The sequence below is a fragment of the Lolium rigidum genome, chromosome 7 (genome assembly GCF_022539505.1).
Source record: "Lolium rigidum isolate FL_2022 chromosome 7, APGP_CSIRO_Lrig_0.1, whole genome shotgun sequence".
NCBI lineage: Eukaryota > Viridiplantae > Streptophyta > Magnoliopsida > Poales > Poaceae > Lolium > Lolium rigidum.
In genome coordinates, this window is record NC_061514.1 from 286,867,386 (window position 1) to 286,877,097 (window position 9,712).

The 9,712-nt window shown below is 40.8% G+C and overlaps 1 pseudogene; it reads right to left on the reverse strand.

Annotated features, from left to right (window-relative positions):
- Positions 1 to 1,394: 1,394 nt before the first annotated feature.
- Positions 1,395 to 6,165, reverse strand: LOC124674726 (annotated as a pseudogene).
- Between the last annotated feature and the right edge of the window lie 3,547 nt (positions 6,166 to 9,712).

Consider the following 9,712-nt stretch of genomic DNA (forward strand, 5'->3'; position numbering starts at 1 on the left):
AGATATGTTAGTGTTGGAGTCGGACATCTTGTAGAGGGACATCACATGTTATAATCCGTGACTATAGATGTTAGGGAAATTGCTTACCGGTGTGAACTCGATAACTCGATCGGCTAGCGATTAGCGATTAATAGACAAATTGGCCGATTAATCAGTTAATTGGCTCATAAATATGTTAATCGGCTGATCGGTGTCCCGCCGAGTAGCGATTAATCGCTGAATCGGCCAATTTTTTGAACAGTTAGTGAACACAGGTTGCCGGTGCCGTGTGTGAGCGCCCAAGTGGCTATTGTTGTTGCCTCGACCAGGAACAGAGGTAGGCATTCTCAGGGAAAACGCGCTCTCAGAAAACCTCATTCAAAAATATCGATGTCATCATTGTGTTTTGATGTGACTCCTTTAATTTAATCCCCACACTTTCAAACAAATAGAAATTGTTAGTTTGCAAAACATGATTGACATTACTCACCAAGCCACTTGATCACTTGTCCTTCATCATGGAAGTGCTATCATGATCTTTAAAAGTTATATTCATATTTTTATGAATTATTTGGCCACACTTACACATTGACTTTTTGACTCAATTTATATGCCACCTATTTGAGGATGGAGGGAGTAGTGCTAGCTAGGTTGTGTATGTCTATTAATTGGATGGCATTTTGCAATTTTTTCATGTAGGGTAATATGTATATTAAGATCGGACCCAGACATCATTGGGTTTTTTCACTGTAGTGATGGAGATTATTGTTGCTGTCGTTGCCATTTTTTTTTTCATTCCTCTTGGGGACGGAATAAGTCTTTCATCGCCTAAGCCAGCGATGATGTGTGTGATTAAATATATTGATTTCTAGATGGCCTCTGGTACGATTTATGTATTCAGATGATCATCTGTAGATGACCTAGGGTTTAAGGTTAAAACTATGAGGTTGCTTTGTACGAGCTCTTCACAGTATATATGTAAATTTATTTCTTTGGATTGGCAGTTTGGCACTAGCACAGTTTGATGAACACATTCAAACTTATATCTCTTCGATTATTTGTTTTACAACTTATGCACACATGATTTGATGAACACAAGCATCTACTGCCACGGTCACACAAGAAGAATCTGAATGTTACAAGGTATGAGATTGGGGGATAAAATAGATTAGGGGTCTCTGTAGTTTCAAAAGGGGAAGTCTGTTGACTAATCCTGTGTGTGTTGTGCGTGTTGTATGCCTTCTGATTTGATTAATGTCTTCAAACAGATGGAAAAGATGACTATATGTATGGAGTTCCTGGAAATAATGACTACATGTATTGAGTTCATGGAGGTATGGGTTTAAAAAAAAACTACCACTATCTGATTTCCACTTTAGATGGCAACAAGTACACATTGCTCACCCTCTGCCATAAGACTTTAAGGAACTAATTGCAAGCTAACTTTTTTTGGAAGTCATTGTACAGGGTTTACAAGTATATTGCTTTAAACTGCAGTAAAGAAAAAAAAAATGCAAAACCTTCTAACCATATGTTCTGTTGTTAGCACACAGAAAGTGAAACAAAATCGAAGGCTCCAGAGAACCTAGATGAAGGGGGGCAGTGTTGCATGCAACACTAAGAAAAGTATCTCTCAGTTACTCCTGTTGGAATTAGGTTCTGCGCAGCTGCTACCTGCTAGTATACAGATAAGCTGAAGAGCAACATCCATCATTCATTTGTACCACCCAGTGAGCATGTATCTCAGCCAAAAGCAGAACAGGCATGAAAGAGCCTGCCACACATAAAGATACGAAGAGTTACTACCTCAGATCAAAATACTCACAAAATGAGAGTACTGGGAAGGATAATGTACGGTGCAAAAAAATGAAAATAAAAACTGTGACAGGAAAGTGAAATCAAAGTGGAGTTTCCGACAACTTCTTCCATTCAAATATATTATTACTTGAAGGAAACTCTAGTGACTATCTGAACTCCTGCAGCATAAGATCAGCTGCACACTTTTGCTGTCGAAAATCTCAATGAATCCTGACATGTCTGCTGAACACCATGACAAGATTTAGCAATACGTAGGGGACATCTCCCGTGGAAGAACTTGAGCATTAAGGGCAAGATCTAATGCAATGTTATTGTGAAACTGCAGATACTCTACTCCTTGCACTGCAAGCTGCTGAGCACATTTGGTACATTCTGCGTCGAAGTTCATCAAGTGTTGGCAGGGTGACAGCAAACACCGTGGCTACTGAGTAGTGACGGCAGTATATATTAGAGATGCGAGTTAGTGAGTAGTGACCCTGGTACGAAACTGAATAGTTATTCAGAGTTCTGATTTGACCACTACTTGGCATCTCTGTTTTTTAAGTTTTACTGCTGCTATAAGATACCGTGTTTGCAATCGCCAAGTACTCCATTATACCAAGAGTTACAAGGAAACAAAAAGTTTGCAGCAACAATGTATTTCAATTTTACCTGAAATATAAGAAGCCTTATACAAAGGGACTTCTCTGAGCACTTCCCAAACAGCCTAAGGAATATGTTAACAAGGTTACCATCCTTGGTACCTGTCAGCAGTCCTGTCCGTTTCTCGAAACTACATTAAGCACAATATATAATTTTATATCAAGATCAAAACCATATTGTGATAAATTCTACCAGCAGTTTCGTACCAAAAGAAATAAATCAGTACCTTGGCAACCTATGTCTTGGGCAATGAACAAAGTGAAAGAGCTGTACGCAATAGGCAACAAATAAAGCATAAGCACACAATATACTTAATCAAGCAAATGTTAATATACCAGTGAAGAGGTAAATACAAAAACAGTTTCTGCGAACCTGTGGTACTGAGCACAGGAAATTAAGAACCTGAGGTAAGAAGAAGAGCAATAATGTCTCACTGCAAAAAGAGTTTTATTAGCTGCAGTTATTATTTAATAATGGGTGGAGAAGACTATGTGGCATATACTATAAATGTTGCATGAGTGCACATAAGACGTATAGACAGCACAAGAAAAAGTTGGGTCCACAAGCAAGATTGTTTTTCCCACCGCACAACATTAGAATATCAAAGATATATGGTCAAATATATGAACAGTCATGGTCAACAAGCATCATATAAAATGTTCAAAAACTCGATGTCGAATCCTACCGAAACTATAATAGCTATTGTCTACTCAGACCGCTGCCAAATTCCTGCACAGCACTCCTCCCCCACCCAAGAAGTTCCCTAATGGGACCCTTTTTACTTAAATAATATGGATAAATCAGAAATACATAGATACTTATACGCACATACATCCAGAACAAGGATGATTAGGAGTACTTCATTCGAGAAAGTGGACTGCCAATTGTGTAGCATTCCATTCCACGAGCAGACATGAACAATGAGCTGGAGTAACTAAGAAAATAGTGAAACTTAAGTGAGGATGTTTGTTTACCTGAAATGCCCCAAAATACCTACCACAGCCAAAGTCATCCCAGCAAAATAGGTGTAGGTATCACCAACAAAAACAGATGAAGGATACCTGCATACAAAGTGATCCATTAAAAAAATGGCCTTTTGTTTTTACTAAGGTACCATGCTATTAAGGTCTTTACCAGTTAAAGCCCAGCAAAGCTAATGACGTGGTCAGGAAAGGAAGGACAAGATAAATAGAGAATGCATGAGCTTGCTGAGTTTCAGGGTCTTTGGAAGATCCTATGCGCATTACATTGTGTATCAATACCTGGAAAATGCTGTAATAATTAGTAGACGAATGGTACTCAAAATTCAAGAATCATGTAGTTCATACCGCAGCAGATATGACGACTGTCTGCCCAACTTCAAGACCATTCAGGCCAGCATGTATGTTGATCGAATTTGTACAAAAAACTGCTAACAAGAGCATGAAGAGCATGTACATCCAACCTGCATGACAAAGAATACAAGAGGTGGGTGCTGGTATTCTATCATCTGGTGTGTACATCTGTCTAAAGACAATATGATCTAGAGCAGAACTTGCATCCAATAGGCAAATAAGTAAACCGGTAGAAGAGTATGTAGCGGTATTGGCACATGGATCTCTCAGTTCGTTCATTTCAACGGTTGAGGTAACATATAGATAATAGTATATCTTCTGAGATTTCTCAAGATATTCTGAAGCATGTACAAAATGCACTTGGTTGTTGTTACAAATGATAAAATTATAAATAAGCGGCAATGCTTTCACCATACGAATATTTAGAACCACTCATTATTTAGTGAGTCAAATTCACTTATTTGGATTTCTAAACATACCTAACTCCAGAACTTCTACTCCAACATAGGATGCTAGAGGCTTGGAATGATGATGGAAGTACCACCAGCATATGCCATCAACAGAGGAAGTGCTGCAAATGCAGGCAGCACCAGTTTGCTGTTCAATGTAGGCCATTCCGAACAAATTTGTCAGAAACATGAAAGTGACTCTATTGGAACAAATTGAATGACACTCTGAGAAAGAACATACACTCTCCATGGAATGTCAAGAACATCGTCAATAAATCCAAGAAGAATCATAAAACAGACTGACGCTAATGCAGCGTTATATTCAACAAGCCACTGCAAACATCAGCAAACAAGTGTTTCAGGGCATAAGACATATTTCGCGAATGCAAAGAACGATAACTTCTAGACATAAACATACAATGGAATCCGGTGCGAAGTTGAAATGTTGAAATAGAATAGCAATGACCAAGTAGACAATCCCAACAACAATTCCCAGTGACTCGGGCCTGCAAAATAAGTTCAATATTAGACAATAAAAATCTGAACTCACAGCTTTATATCTCCAAGCCAGGGAATGTAAAAAACTTCATTTGAATTGCATACAGTGGGTACTTTTGAATATTTTGAATTGCCCCCGTAGATGTACAGATGAGTATGTGCACACTTCTCTATAATAATGTCATATCTGTTTCCAAGTTTGCAGAAGAATGTTGAGGCACGTACATATACGTACGGCATGTATCAGTTATCATAGCCCAAAGAAAGCATTTAACATGTATATTCAAGAAAGGTCCTTAAGGCGCATATCGTTTGTCCTTTCTTTGAAGTATATGTTCTTCAGAGAATTAAGAACTTTGGACAGCAAGAAAGACAGTGTATTTACTGTTCAAGATCTTTTTGGTTCACACTAAACCCAAGGACATGAATGGTGCATGAACTCTAGATGTAGGCCAGGTACAGGAAATACTTAAGCGTGGCATTCCTTGGTAGTAGCATTTAAGGCAAAGAACATGAACTAGGTCCACTCTTAATAGAACTTATTTACTGCTTAACCCCAATACTATGGGATAATCTGTCCAACAGAATCAACACCTACCAACAAATGAAAGCATTCATCACTCGAGAAAATTCCACTCAGCTGTTAATTATAATGTATGGCCTCTAGTTTTGAACTACTCTATAAGAAAACAGCTACTGAAGCATATAGGACTGTGATGTATTGACTGTCTTATACCAAACGCATGGATTTGAACTGAGCTGAAATCGCTTCTTGTATTCCATAGTTTCCCCCAAGCATCATAGCAGCTACCAATGCGACCCTTTCCGTCTATGATTCCCTAAAGCCGCATGGTTTGCAAGAGCAGACCAGCAGCAATGGCACCTAACAATAGTAAATCCTGAAGCTAAACTTTGAAACCTGGTTGAAATTTGCATCTACTAGAGCAATACAATGTAGTATAATGTAAAAAAAACAATATGCACCAGAAGCAAGAATACTGGCAGCAGTTACTTCTAAAAACACGGACCGCACTGCAGGTTACCGAAACTGCTGTACTCGTGACTCACACTTTGATCTCGCCCATGAGCAAGCCCTTCTTGTTGATGTCCTTGCCGAACATCCCGCGACGGAGGAGGTAGCGGGCGGCGACGGGGACGAGGCGGAGCACGACGAAGAAGCCGACGAGGCTGATGGCCCCGCAGATGAGGATGGACCGCCGCAGATCGGCGTCCAGCGGGTAGTGCACGAACGCGAGGTACGAGAAGGGCGCGAGGAAGAGCGCCATCGCCGCGAAGGCCACGCCAAGGTTCGGCGGCCGGAGGACCAGATCCCCCGCCGCCTCCGCCTCCGCCGCCGCCTCGGGGATGGCGGCGGCCGCTGCAGCCGGCTGCGGCATCGCGGGCCCCCCGGCGGCTGCGGCGGCGCGCTTGCGGCGGCGGGCCATTGTGGGAGGGGTTCGGAGTTTAGCTGATTCGCTCGCGGAGGAGCTAGCTGGAAGCTTCTACCTCGTGGTGTAGTGGGGGCAGCGGCGGCGCGGTGTTCGCCGGCGATGGGGTTGGGGGCGGGGCGGGGGCGGCGGAGGGGTTATAGATGCGGCCGTGCGGTGACGTGGGGAGATCTGATTGGCGGTAGCCTCGTGTTCGATGGGCAGTGGAGAGACTCTCGTGGAATTTACTCCGTGTGCACTGTGCGGGAACGGTCTCTGACGGTGGACCTCTCTAGTTTTGGAGACTGACTCCGTAACGTGAACGACCAAACGGAACCGTACAGAATAGATCGTGTCGAGTTAGTTTTCCCTCCGTTGCAAAAAAAATCTCAACATGAAGAGACATATATAAACATGTTTTAGCTATATGTACATTCATATCTAGAAAAAAATTGAGAAGCTTTTTATTAACACGGGGGGTCTTCTTTCGAACTGGGTGTGACTCTAATAGAGCGAGAGGTGTTGTCTTTGGAGGACGGCTCTGAACAGCGCCCTCTAAAGTAGCCGTTTTCTTAAGGTTTGCCTTTCTTTTCAAATTTAACTGTGATTGCAAAATAAATAGTATGCCACACAAATAAATAGTCTAACATATGGATAAATAGTGTAGCACACAAATAAGTGATGTAATAGTTCACAATAAGAAATGTTGGTAATTGAATAAGTAAAATTGTCTAGTTGTCTCCTTTGAACCCCTACAGATGCTCGACAACATCATTCTGAAGTTGCGCATGAGTACATTGCCATGCAAATGGACAATTCTTCCATGATCAATGCATGTTATCGATACGTTTGAGCATCTCAGAAAAATCCTCTCGCTTTATTTTGTGCCATGGTATGAGATGCATGCTCTTCGGTTGGCCCTCTCAAATTGTGTGGCCCAAACTTTCCAACCACATCCCTGCAGAATTTGTATAGGCTTCCTAAACTATTTTGCAAGATAAAGAGCATGACATATAGTTTGAGTGATCCAAGGTGCATACTTGTGTGGGATGGTGTTGATATTGAAAAATGATGATTAGAAATATGTCTTTGTTCACATGTTCTCCCCACCGCGAGCAATATGCATGCATGTGCATCATGCTAACACTTGTGGAGAGAAGTATCTTCAGAGAGCCGCTGCACGTCCATTCAACTAGTAAGTAACAAAATAGAGACAGTGAGCAGTCTAAATCGAAAAGGCTACGTCTAAGAGTATCTTTAGTGGCATGAACCCTAGGGTCCATTTTGATTTGAGCGGACAGATAAACAAAAAAAATCCAGCTCAGCATCCTGACCTAAATAAACCGATATGTCCGCCATGATGCATTTCATGCCTAAATGTTGTAAAAGTAAAAGGGAGAGAGAAAGAGATTAGGTTGCGGTGATCAACACCGGTTCATCTCGTATATATAGCATGTCATGTGTACATGATAGATACATATCTTGAAGTTGTTAGTAATCTATACGATGTTTGACAACCGACCGTACCTATCTAATCTTATTTGTCCAGCTCATACACACATACGTACAATGGTTAAGATACTACCTAACTTAACATCCCCCTCAATCGGAACGTGGCAAAGCCATGTTGAGATTGTTATGAAATTTGACAACAGCTGTGTTGAGAGGGGCTTTGTAAGAATATCGGCAAGCTGATCATGTGTTGAGATGAACTGAACATCAAGTGCCTTCTCCGCGACACGCTCTCGAATGAAGTTATAGTCCACCTCTATGTGCTTAGTCCTGGCATGAAAGATTGGGTTAATTTCCAGCTAAGTAGCACCCAAGTTGTCGCACGACAGACACGGTGCCCTGCTGAGGAAGACACCCAGTTCTTGCCGCAATCCTTGTATCCACATAATTTATGTGGTAGCATTGGCCACAGACTTATACTCCGCCTCGGTGCTCGATCGAGAGACATTAGGCTATTTCCGGGAACTCCACGCAACAAGGTTCCCTCCAAGAAAAATAGCATGTTCACCTGTAGAGCGGCGGTCATCGGGACATCCCGCCCAATCAGCGTCTGCAAAGCCACTAAGGAGAAGAGATGGAGCACTTGATCTCTGAATTTTCAGCCCAAGTGATGGTGTATGCTTCAAGTCGCGCAAGATCTGCTTTACTGCAGTCTAACGCACTTCAGGGTACTATTTTGTTTAGCTTGAGCATGCATAAAATTCTTGAAATTACTTTTAATTGAAGTATTATCGTTGCTTGCTCCATTAACGTTGGTGAAGTTATTATTTGGAACTCCTGCATTATTATTATATTGTCTAGAAAAATTAGAGCCATAGTTTTGACTCTTTCAAGCAGGGTTATAAGGATTTCTTGCTATGAAATCTATTTTCTCGACTGTAGTACTGGTGATGGCATTAACTTGGGTAGTTTCCTTACCCTTGAGAATATGTATAAGCTCATCTACCTTTAAAGTAAGTTTTTCATTATTACCTTCGGTGATTGCATTCACCTTTCTTGAGGAGGATCTGTCTACATGTCATTGGGCATGGTTACTTTGCATATCATCTAGAAGCCTCCTTGCCAGTTCAACTAGCTTTCTCGTGAATGTTCCTCCTGCTGCAGTATCAAGCATAGACTTTGACATTGGGTTAAGTGCATTATAAAATAAATGTAGGATTAACCAATCCTCCATTCCATGACGTGGACAGTTCATGGTGGCTTCCTTCATCATTTCTCATATAAGCGCTAGTGGCTTGCGGTCTTCTTATCTAAAACATGTAATGTTAAAACACAGTTGCATTGTCTTTGCTGGTGGAAAAAATTAGTCATAAATATATTATTGCATTCATCCCATGAAGTTATACTGCCCTTAGGCAAAGCTAGCAACTAGTCATTTTCTTTTCCTCTCAATGAAAAAGGAAACAAGCGTAATTTAATAGCATTTGGATCAACATCTTTAATGCGCATCATATATTCATATCACATATTTCAGTAAATATGTTTAAGTGCATACCTGAATTCTCAGCGGTTGAGCCTCCGAATTGATTCTGCTGAACCAAACTTAAAAGGTTAGGTTTAATTTCATAGTTATCCGCTTCAACAGCGGGCTGAGTTATGGGTGAACGAATAAAATCATCATGGGGGATAGCATATTCCCCAAGATTCTTTTCTGCCATAGTGATTATCTTTTTGGTATTTTCTTCTATGATTGCAAAAGAACAAGTAACTAATTTTTTTGGGTTTTCAAATACAGAATAAAACAGTAAACTAATAACAGTAAATAAAAGTTAAAAATAAAAATAAGATAACTAATAAGGTCTCTAGTAACCTTACTCGAATAGCGAAATTTCTTCCCCGGCAACGGCGCCAGAAAAAGGGTTGATACCTTCGATCTGGATTATGGATTGTAGTATGATAAGCTTTTTCTCTAGAAGACCTAGGTTTAATCAAACCTTGGAAATCATTTTGCTAAATGGTGTGTAGGAAATATCTACAAGACTTGCTAGTGTACTTTATCTTCACCCGGACCTATCTAGTTTAGTTTTAAGGGGTCCGGTGTTCAATGATAGAA